Here is a 10,630-nt window from a genome sequence, read left to right as displayed (position 1 = left end):
ATGTTTACAATTTAATCGGAGTTATGTTGTTGTCTTTTTTAAAAAAGAAAGGACCGCATGCTCTTGTTGTCCTTCAGCTCACTGAAATCAGTGAGTTGTTAGACTGATAAGATCAGCAATAAAATTCCAGAAGCTTGAGCCCCGTGTCATTGCCAGCCAAAGGAGAGCCAGGAGAGCCCAGGGAACAGGCGCACACACAAATCACCTCCATCCTTTTCCCCACTGTGTCTCTTCCAAGTTGCCTGGAAAGGTCACCGCTACATTCCCACCCACTCATGTTCATCGCTATTCAGAAACTGAGGTCTCTGGATTGGAGAACTCTCAGATCAAATCCCGTTTTCTTGTTGGGCTGATCTTTGAAAGTGGCTGCTTCATTGCTATGCAGAAATAGGAAACAATGACTCTCTTCCAAGGGAGTGGCTGGCTGTGCTGTTGCCCAAGGCACTGGAGCCTCCTTGCTGGCAGTCGTTCTCCTCCCACGACCCAAGAATAACATCCTTGCACCATGCAGCTCTCTATATTCCAGCTGTGTTAATGTGCGGCTCCACCTTCTCTGTAGGCTCATCATCACCTCCCTCCCCCACAGGAAAGGAAATGGCTCCCAGTCTATTTCCTGCCTAGTACATTTCCTGAACGCACAAGCCAGGAACTCGGTTCATGAGTAAGGCTCGAGGAGCAGACTGAAACCATGCCTAACAAGACCGGAGTGAGTAGAGATGGGCTAACGAGGAACCTCCAGACAGTGTTTCTTCAGCTTCTGACTCAGGGAGGAAACGGGGATTGACTGTCGGGTTGAGAAAGCAATTTGAAGTCAGACCTCACACACTGGAAATGCTCCATGAGTCAAGAGCAATCGTGGCTTTACATGGTTTATAAGCAGGCAGTCCACAGAATTTACATGAGGATGGTGACTGGTTGGGGTCTGGTGCTAATCTGATGAATGGAGGCGTGCGTGAAATAGAAAGAATTTGGGAATTATTACTCACACTTGTGCTCTTAGGTTCCAAAAAAGGAGCGGGCTGGATTCAAGCATGTCTGGAAATCACCTTTGAAACTCAGATAAGCCCAAGGGTTTGCAAGCTGCCCCTGCCTCCCAGGTGGATTATTGCTGGTTTGAACAGTCATGTTATATGCAAAAACTGCTAACAAATTTCATGAAGATCTTGAAACCCCACAGAGCTGGGCAATTTGCAATTTCAGATAGCCTTTTTATTTTTGTCATTACATCACCTATTTTAGGTCTGAGCACAGGTTCACATTCCAATGCTGGAATTAGCCTTCATGCAAAACAATGTAATGGGCATAAAAACAATGAAATTTGAAAAACCACATTTGCCTTCTTTTTATTTGCATCCCGGTTCCACATTCTCTTTTTCTAATGCATCTTCACCATCATGAGAGATTTCATTTTTAAAAGTTCTGCAAAGGCTCTCAAGACAGAAAAGCCTACAGGCAGCCTTATACGGCACATGACACTGTATGTGGTTTGGAGGTCTAGTGGTTAGGAGGAGGAGAGCCTAGAATGAGGATCCTAGCTTGTGGGATGCGCCAGGCCTGGGAAATTTGGCTTGACAGAAGATAGTTATTTTTGGCTCATTACATAAGGTGTCTGTGGACACATGCCACAGTGGATTAATGTGCTGAGAAACCAGAATGAGAGGATTAGTACAACAATACATACCATAATAGCTCAGTGCAAGGGGATTGAGGCACATTTCTTAGTGGTGAGAGGGGACCTGCCAGTGGTTCTCAGGAGCCATGCAGATGGGTTCCTCAGGCCGAGAACGATGCGTGCCAGATAGCAGGAAGGACTGCCTGGTCAGGAGATGAATCAGCACAGATCACATACAAACTGAACATCTCACTAACAAGATTACAAAGTTTTAGAAATGTTGTTCCGGTGATGAAATATGACAGCACATCAAGCTGCAACAGATTACAAGTTGCGCTTGAACATGTTGGTGGTTTGGATGGAGCTATCTTACTCCAACCCTTCATCTCAAACTATCCGTTGCTGGTACAGCCTTAAATTGTACGTGACTGGCAATTTGGGTGAACAGCAGCAGGTATAACTCAGAATTTAGCTGTGCTACTCGTGCACTGAGAGCGCTTGTTCATGTGGCAAGGGAGGACTGATGTTATTATTTAAATCAAAAGAGAACATTTTCACAAGCCTGAATGTTTTATGGAAATGCTCCGATTTTATAAAAAATGTTCTTCCTAGTGTTTTTTTCTCATTTCCTCCCTAGAGTGTTGCTCCCTTCAATTGCAAGTCTGCAGCAACCTGGTATCAATTGCATAAATGCAGATCATGGAAGACAGAACAGCTCTCTCATAGTAACACAGGAGGCAGCCTTATACCAGGCGTTTTCTACTCTGACTGGCAACAGTTCTCCAGTGTCCCAGGAAGAGAGTTTTCCTATCATATGCCACCATGTCTTTTTCAGTTGAAGATGTCAGGCAGGGATGGAACTTATGCTGCTGCAATAGAGAGCAGGCCAAACATTTTTGAAATTTGTGATCACTGGGTACAAAATTAGGACTCCATGGAAGGAGGATGAGATAACAATGTAATGCATTAGAAATACAGTGATGTGGGATTGAGTCTTCCATAACTGAGAGGTATACCTGGCAGAAAAGAGGAAGGCAGGTCACATTTCCCAGCCTCAAATGTCAGGTAGGCAGGAGGAGGAATTATTCAAATACTCAACCACTGCATTGATGTAGCCTTCCCAGTTGTTCCATGTCAGTTTCCACATGGAGAGTCACACGGTAGGAAACTCACCTTTCTCTGCAAACCACATTCCACATCAAAACTCATTCACCACAGAGAGACTCTGAGACTAGGGCACGGTTATTGCTGGACAAAGGAAACGGCTCAGCACCACCGTACGAATTAATAATTAAAAATTGCTCTGCCAAGGGGGTGGGGAAGAGGGTTGTCTCGGTGTCATTGAAAGAATCCAGAGGCAGAGAGGGCGAAATGTGTCGTGTGCTGCAGTTTGTCTCAGTTCAGATACACGGAGTAAATCAAAAGTCTTCTAGATCTCAGCACTGGGAAGTTTATGAGGCATTCTGTCAGCTGAACTCCATGTTTTATAGCCTGCAACCTAGACCAATGTTTATGATGAATACTTTGTTACTCCTGTGAAATGGAAAAAAATGCATTATGCTTTCTTTTTTCAACAACTGCAACTCTGGTGGATGAAAACCCGAGCATTTCCCAAAGCAGGAATTGAGTATATCTGCTGTACGAGGTTTTGGCATGCTGTCCTCTTCTCCTGCAAAGCCAGAGGGGAAATAAAGTATGCGTTCACAGTTGTAGAGACAGGATAAATCACTGGTAATTGAATTATGAAGGGGCCACTAGCACACAGGAGAAACAGGTAAGCCTGCATTAGTTGTTTTCTAGAGAATTGAGAGAAGTTGCCATTCCATCTTGGATGGGAGGGCTAGTTGGTCTTAGGTAGCATGATATCCCTGATATCTTCACTTTCCTAGGAAAGTCATTAAACTCTTATTTTCTTATTGTCTTATATCAGGCCAGATTAGGGATAGACAAATCTGTTCTCTCATTTCTCAGTCTTAAATTGAGTTTACCACATTCCCAGTTTGTGATTTTTTAAAAATGCTCCTCATGAAAATTCACAAGCGTCTGAGTGCCCATTTCTCCCAATGGCTCATAATACAAGTTTTTTGTTTGAAGGACTGTGTCACACAATTCAGAGGAGTGTGCATTTTGAAGGATAGCTGTGTTTTGGTTTGTGTGTTGGTTCAGACAGTGGCCATTTAGGCAGGTTCGCATTAAAATGTGAACTGAACCAACGTTCTCTGAACCAACGTTTTGGTCCATCTAGCTCCTCACGGTCTCTGCTGGCTGGCAGTAGCTCTCCAGGGTCTCTGATGAAAGCCTTCCCCATCACTTACTACCTGAGGTCCTTTTACTTGGAGGTGCCAGAGTCTGAACCTGGAAACCTCTGCAGGCAAGGCATGTGCTGTATCACCAAGAAGTGTGGAACACGGCCCTCTTAGAACACGACCAGACTGGCTATTTTTCCCCATGAATTTTGCTACTTAAAACCCACGAGAGGCAAGAAGAGCAGCCTGCTGACTTCTTGCTCCTCTTTTGTGCTCCACTTGTGTTCTGGATAACCTCCTTTTAAGACAGACAAGCTTTCCGATGAATGGCAGTCCCACATAGTTGGTGCTTCATTCCTTACCCTTCACTACCAGAATTCTGGTTCCTGCTCCCCTCTCCTTAATGCTAAAACTGTTGATTTCTGCAGCATTTTTCTTTCCAAGCCGCAGCTAAAGCTGATTAATTTAGAATCTTGGAAGCCCAAAGGACCCTGTCTCACCCCCCCCCCACCTCTCCTTGTGAGCATGCTTTTTGACACACTTTTTCTTCTGTACTGGAAGCTCATCCTGGAACAGTGAGACCCCTTGTTTACGGTTCGTTGCCCCTCATTTAGTATTTCTCCAAGTCTTGAAGTGGAAGGGGGGAATCATTTTTTGCATTTGTTGGTGCTGTGGTCTAAACCACTGAGCCTCTTGGGCTTGCCGATCAGAAGGTCGGTGGTTCGAATCCCCGCGATAGGATGAGCTCCCATTGCTTGGTCCCTGTTCCTGCAAACCTAGCAGTTCGAAAGCACGCCCAAAAGTGCAAGTAGATAAATAGGTACCGCTCCAGCGGGAAGGTAAATGGTGTTCTGCGCGCTGCTCTGGTTTCACCAGAAGTGGCTTAGTCATGCTGGCCACATGACCCAGAAAAACTGTCTGCGGATAAACGCTGGCTCCCTCGGCATGCAAAGCGAGTCATCTGCGACTGGACTTAACTGTCAGGTGTCCTTTACCTTTACCTTTTTTAGGTCTATATACAGCCAATGCAGGTTCAGTTACAAAGCAAAGATCATGACTTTATTGAAGTCACTATAAATATGTATAACAGGCATGATATTGGGCATGTGCAAAAGTCAGGAAGGCAAACTGGCCATGATGTTTGTGTGTGGGGTTTGGTCATAGGCAGAAAAAGTCAAGCAGGAGCCATAGGCTCTGTGTGGCTATGCTATTGAGGCTCAAGTTTAGAAGGGATTTGTATGTCAGTTTTATCTAGGTTTGAAAAATATTGCTCTTTCTATTTTTTGAGACATCACAATTCTGAAGTATTCATTGTTTTTGGTTTTCAACCTTGCAGTTTTAATTTCCTTGGGTTGGTCTGCTAGTCTATCATCTAGCACAGCCTGCCAAAATAGACTAGCACCACAATCCTATGCATGTTTACTTCAAAATAAGTTCCATGCTGTTCAGTAGGCCTTCTTCCCAGAAAAGTGTGCAAAGGATTGCAGTCTATTAGAGTCCATCTAGGGCAGCATCCGGTTCTCAACAGTGACCCTGTGAGGCCTGTGTTTGGCTTGATCTCTCCTGATCTGTGGCTGTTTGCAAGTCTGCAATTTCAATGCCCTGAAACAGAAAACTGGGGGAAGCTAGCTACATAGAGGAAGGCCATCTGTTACACTTCTCATATCATACTCTGCTGTTTTTATCATAACTTCCTTCTATTGCTAAACACCAGGCTATTTTAAAACCCACCCAGTCTCATTTAAACAAACAGATACCTCCACGCAAAGCCTGAGCAATGTGGTAAAAGCTATGATGGGCCTCAGCCACAGTGAAGCCAGAAGCTGTGGGCTCTACAGCTGGCAGAATTGCAGTAAACCCAGGGCTACCATTTGGGATTTAAATAGGCTACAACTTCAAGAAAGTTGAAGCTGTGTCAACAGGTTTTAGTGCAGGCATTGGGAGTGTATCGATTATATTGGCAGGTTTGACCAAATCAGGGTGATCCTGCCCGAGATCACCTGGGTGGATCTATGGCTTGCTTACCTCCATCTGGGCATTTGGACAGAAGCATCTCCACAATCCTTTAAGGGGATACCCTGTTTCACTGGACCAGCTGTTGGTGGTGGAGGTCCCGACCCGCTGTCCAACCGACTAAGGATAAACCCCAGTGCCTTATCCACCCTCAAGTTGTAATGATTGCTGTGAGGAAGGCAAAACTCCCAGACAGGCCCAGTTTCTCTGAAGGCAAATTCTTCCCTGGCCCCCAATACAGTGACTGAATACTTTCATAGCAAGGTCTAAGACAGGCAGAGCCACACATAGAGCTACAGGTGGCGAGTGGGGAGCCTGAGCTCCAACTGCGAGAGGAACCCCAGCATGGCTTTTTTTATGTCCAAGGAGCAGACTAGACAGAAGTCATCAATCTTCTCTGCGTCCCCAGGTCACACCTCCAGGCTTGACCATGATTAGTCAAAATCACAGGCACCCCCTAGAATCCTGAGCGGCTGGTGGAAGAGGAAATGATGCCATCCTTTGGCTGCCCAGATACCAGACGGGCGCCTGCAGCTGTGGTCTGCGGCAGGCTGCAACTGCTGCTTCCTGCAGCCTTAAGCAGCCAATATGCCAAGTAGATTGTTTTCCCTTTTAAAATGTGCACTTGTTGTTTTTGCATAGGCAAGGTATTCACATATGAAGCATGGAAATGAAGGGCAGCCTTTTGGAGAGGTAATTGTGTCCCTGGGGCATGCTGTGTATGTGGGGAAGGGTGTGCATGCACTCAGCAGAGAAGGAGAGAATGTCTCATAGACACCCTGATCATATAGCCCTCCTAAGTCTGATCTCCTGGAGTCTCCCTTCTATACAACTGTGCTGTGACCTGCTGTGGCTGTCCATTTGTCCTCATCCCATTTCCCAAGAAATACTTGGGGGAAGGGGACATGAGAAAGGGCAAGAAGTAATAGGTCCACTGGCTGCTGAACATGAATATTCCTCCGCGTGGTAAGGGCTTAAAAGTATTAAATCATCCAGAAGCTAAAATGCATCAGTTGAAATCATTAAAATCATTGCATCACCTGCCTCTGTCCTTCATTGTTGGGATATTTTGTTTATTGGGTCTTTAGCCTTAATTAGACCCCTGAGCCTTATGGAGAAAAATGATTATCTCCCAATTTGTCATTCTGTTGGACCAAACAAGACATCAGTTAAACAGCTAAGCACTGAAGCTCTTGTGTTATGCACTTGTGATTCACTCTGTCGGGGATGGTGACAGATGGTACTACTGTATCATTTTGTTGTTGTTGTTGTTGTTCACACCCTCACCATGAACTGATATGAGAAAAATATTTTTTGTTGTGATCTGATTTGGGTTTGACAGACAATACCCCCCATTTATTTATTTTTTGCCTTTTGTAGACCAGGAGAAATAAGGGTTCGGCTTGGCTTCTGTTTAGGTTTTACTTCTAGCACTTTGTGTCCTCCTGTGAATACAGTTAGGTTTTTCCTTGCAATTCTGTTTCTTGGTCCCTTGGAATGCCAGAGTTCAAGTGACTTTACAGAGAAAGATTTACGAGGAGCAGGATCCCACTGGGATAAGCCTTAGCAACAAGAAGATAGAAGAACAGCTTACGTGGCTTTAAACAGATGAAGCCAGGGAAGCAGCCAGGTCAGTGGGGTGCGGGTCTTGAATGATCATGGGTCATCATCAGTGGCTTGCTTTATTCTAATCAGCATAAGCTCTGAATGTAAGGTAATGTAACAAAGACAACGCAAGCTGTGAGATTTGGCATGCTTTTTTGTTTGTGATATTTCCCCTTTCTGCACTCTAGCAAATAGCAGCAGAATGGCACCAATTAGTTACGTGGTGGTTGGTCTGAAAGGTAGAGGAGGGTGGAGCTGGAGCTGTAATGAATTGTGTTGGCCAAAAGCCATGATAATTCAAAGGGAACAGCTTCTGTTTATTGCCCCAGTGTCAGATAGATTCCTTTCTCACAAGGGGTGGAGAGAAGGAAGCTTTAATTGTTGGTTTCCTTGGATTGCATCCAAAGGAGCGTTGAGTAATGTATCCCATCAGTGCAAGGATTTCCACTTAGTCTTGTGGGTGTTCTAACTTATACCGACTCCCACTGGTCCTCTGAGTTCAAGTGCGTGCCCTGGGCAGTCCACACAGCTGACTTCACAATTTGCAAGAATTTTTGTTCCAGGGGGAAAAAAATACTATGCAAACCTAGTGGCTGAGCAGAAGGAAGTGGACGAGCCCTTACTATGTGCTTGCTGTCTGCAAGCCACTTGGAGAGTACATAGTGTTATAAATGTTCCTTGTGTGATTTAATTTTGTTATAAAGCTGAGAAGTAAACTCAACCAAGCAGGAGATCCAACTGTTGCTAACTGCACCTGCAATAGTGAAAGAGAGTAGACACCGCAGCTGCTAGCCGAGTGGCTATCAAGGTCATGGGCTGAATAATTTGGTTGGAAAGCACCACATCAATTGAGTGAGAGAGTTCTCTCCTCGTGCATAGTCACTTCACCATCCTTTCTGAAAAGCCCATTTAGCCAGGTACTGTATGTGCTTCCTCAGTCAAAGCTGCATGCTCTATTTTCACTTTGCTTGGGCATTGTGTACCCTTCCACACTTCCCCCCCCCCCCATACAGGTGTGCCTGGGATTTTGCTGTCTGGGGTTCAAATGTCTTCCATCAGGCTGGTGCTTCTGTGTATATGGAAGGGACCATATCTTAGTGGTAAAGCACATGATTTGCATGGTGAAAATAGCCCAGGTTCAATTCCTGTTATCTCCAGGTCGTGTGTGTTTTTAAAGGTGGTGGCAGATGATGGGAAAGCCCACTGCCTGAGATCCATTAGATCTGTTGCCTGTCAGAATAACACAATATTGGGCTAGATCAGGGCTTTTTTCCAGCTGGAACTCTCCAGAACTAAGTTCTGGAACCTCAGGTGGGTTCTGGCACCTCTTCATTGCCATTCTAAGAGAACAAGGGAGGTGTTCATGGTGAGTTCTGGAATGTCTTTTTCTAGTAAAATAGCACTGGGCTAGATGGATGACAATGTACACATTGCAAAACAAAGTGGGGGCAGATTTACATAGAATATGTATATAGGAATTATATGCATAGATGCAAATTTAGTCATAATTACTAAATTATATTCAGCATCAGTGGAGAGGTCACTGGATATGGTGGAACACAGGTAGACAAAATTGTCTACCACCTCAAGCATGTGATCACCAGTGCTGATGCATGGAGTGATGGTAGATCCATAGAAATGAATGAATGAACATGACTAAGTTAGGTCTTTTAATTTAAATGAGGCTACTCTGGGTAAAGCTTGGTTGAATAGCATCCTATGTTTCTGCCCTCAAAAGAGAATACTTTGCCCTGGGCAAATGTGTAATTGTTGCCATTGAGATGCATGTAGAACATTGCAGTGCATCATCAACAGTACTTACTGGACAGTACCTGTGATGTCACTAGTGATCAGTGACACAACTATACATCCACCCCACTGCTTATACCATCTTGTCAGTGTACAGCTATTGTTTTCCTTCACTCGCTGGAATATCATCTTGTCATGATGAGTGGGTAATTTTAATGCAAGAGCTGAGCAAGATTTCAACCTGTGGCCTGGGACTATTGGGAAAGAAGGAATTGGCAACCAGAACGGAATATTACTTTTGACTATATGTGCAGTGCACAACCTTGATATTACCAACACACTCTTTCAACAAAATAAATAAATTTAAAACATCATGGAGGCACTCTTGGTCGAACCACTGGCACCTCTTAGACTATGTAATTTTGCGAGCTGAATATCGCTGCAAAGTGCTCCTTACCAGAATTATGACAAGTGCCAATGCTGGACAGATCACTGATTAATACATTCCATGATGGCTATCAAGATTATAACTCAACACAGGCTTCAAGCAAGAAAACCAAGGTGCAAAATGAACAATCAAGCCCTTCAAGATCCTATTAAGTGGGATTGCTTCCAAACGACTCTTAAGGACCATCTGCTTTTGGAGTTCCCTGATAACATTGAGGAACACTAGACCAAGCTAAAAACATCCATTATTGTAACCTGTGAACTATTGGATACCAGACCAAGAATCACCAGGACTGGTTTGATGAGAATGATAGTGAGATTGAACGCATTATTGACAAGAAAAGGAAGGCCTTTCAGACCTGGCAAAGAGATAGAAACTGCGCCACTAGGGGAAAAAACCTATGCCAACACTAAGGCTGAGGTTTAAAGAAGAACCAGAGAAGTAAAGAACACCTGGTGGATAAAAAAAGCTCAAGAGATCCAGCACTTAGCCAGCACTTATGATGCACAGAGTTTCTTTAAAGCCACAAAGACCATCTATGGGCCAATAAATAATGGCATATGATCCCTATGCTCAACAGATGGTACCACACTTCTAAAAGATAAAGAAGCTATTGCACTGGAAATAACATTACCAGCATTTCCTTAACTGCAACCCCCCCCCCCATAGCTGCTGAGGTCCTCTCATAAATACCGCAAAAACAAATTAGAGACGAGCTTGTAGTATCTCCAAATCTGGGAGAGTTGTGTACAACTATTAACCAAATGAAAAACAACAAAGTCAGCAGACCTGATGGGATAACTGCCGAAGTCTTCAAAGGGGGCAGAACTGAACTTACACAATAACTTCAGAAGCTCATTAAAACATTTTGGGAGAGAAAAAAAGATCCCTGCTGACTATAGGAATGGCAAAATTATCAACCTTTTTTAAAGAAGGAGATGGAACGGATTACGGAAA

The 10,630-nt window shown here is 44.3% G+C and overlaps 1 long non-coding RNA gene across 1 annotated transcript in view; it reads left to right on the top strand.

The window, feature by feature from the left end:
* Positions 1–580: 580 nt before the first annotated feature.
* LOC310847580 overlaps positions 581–10,630 on the top strand; it is a 30,069-nt gene continuing 20,019 nt past the window's right edge. The window contains exon 1 of the long non-coding RNA XR_014565903.1: positions 581–706. This is a non-coding gene — a long non-coding RNA (uncharacterized lncRNA). The remainder of the gene's footprint in view (positions 707–10,630) is intronic.

The sequence above is a fragment of the Podarcis gaigeae genome (assembly GCF_964106915.1).
Source record: "Podarcis gaigeae genome assembly, chromosome: 6".
Lineage (NCBI taxonomy): Eukaryota > Metazoa > Chordata > Lepidosauria > Squamata > Lacertidae > Podarcis > Podarcis gaigeae.
This window is presented reverse-complemented; position numbering and strand designations above follow the sequence as displayed.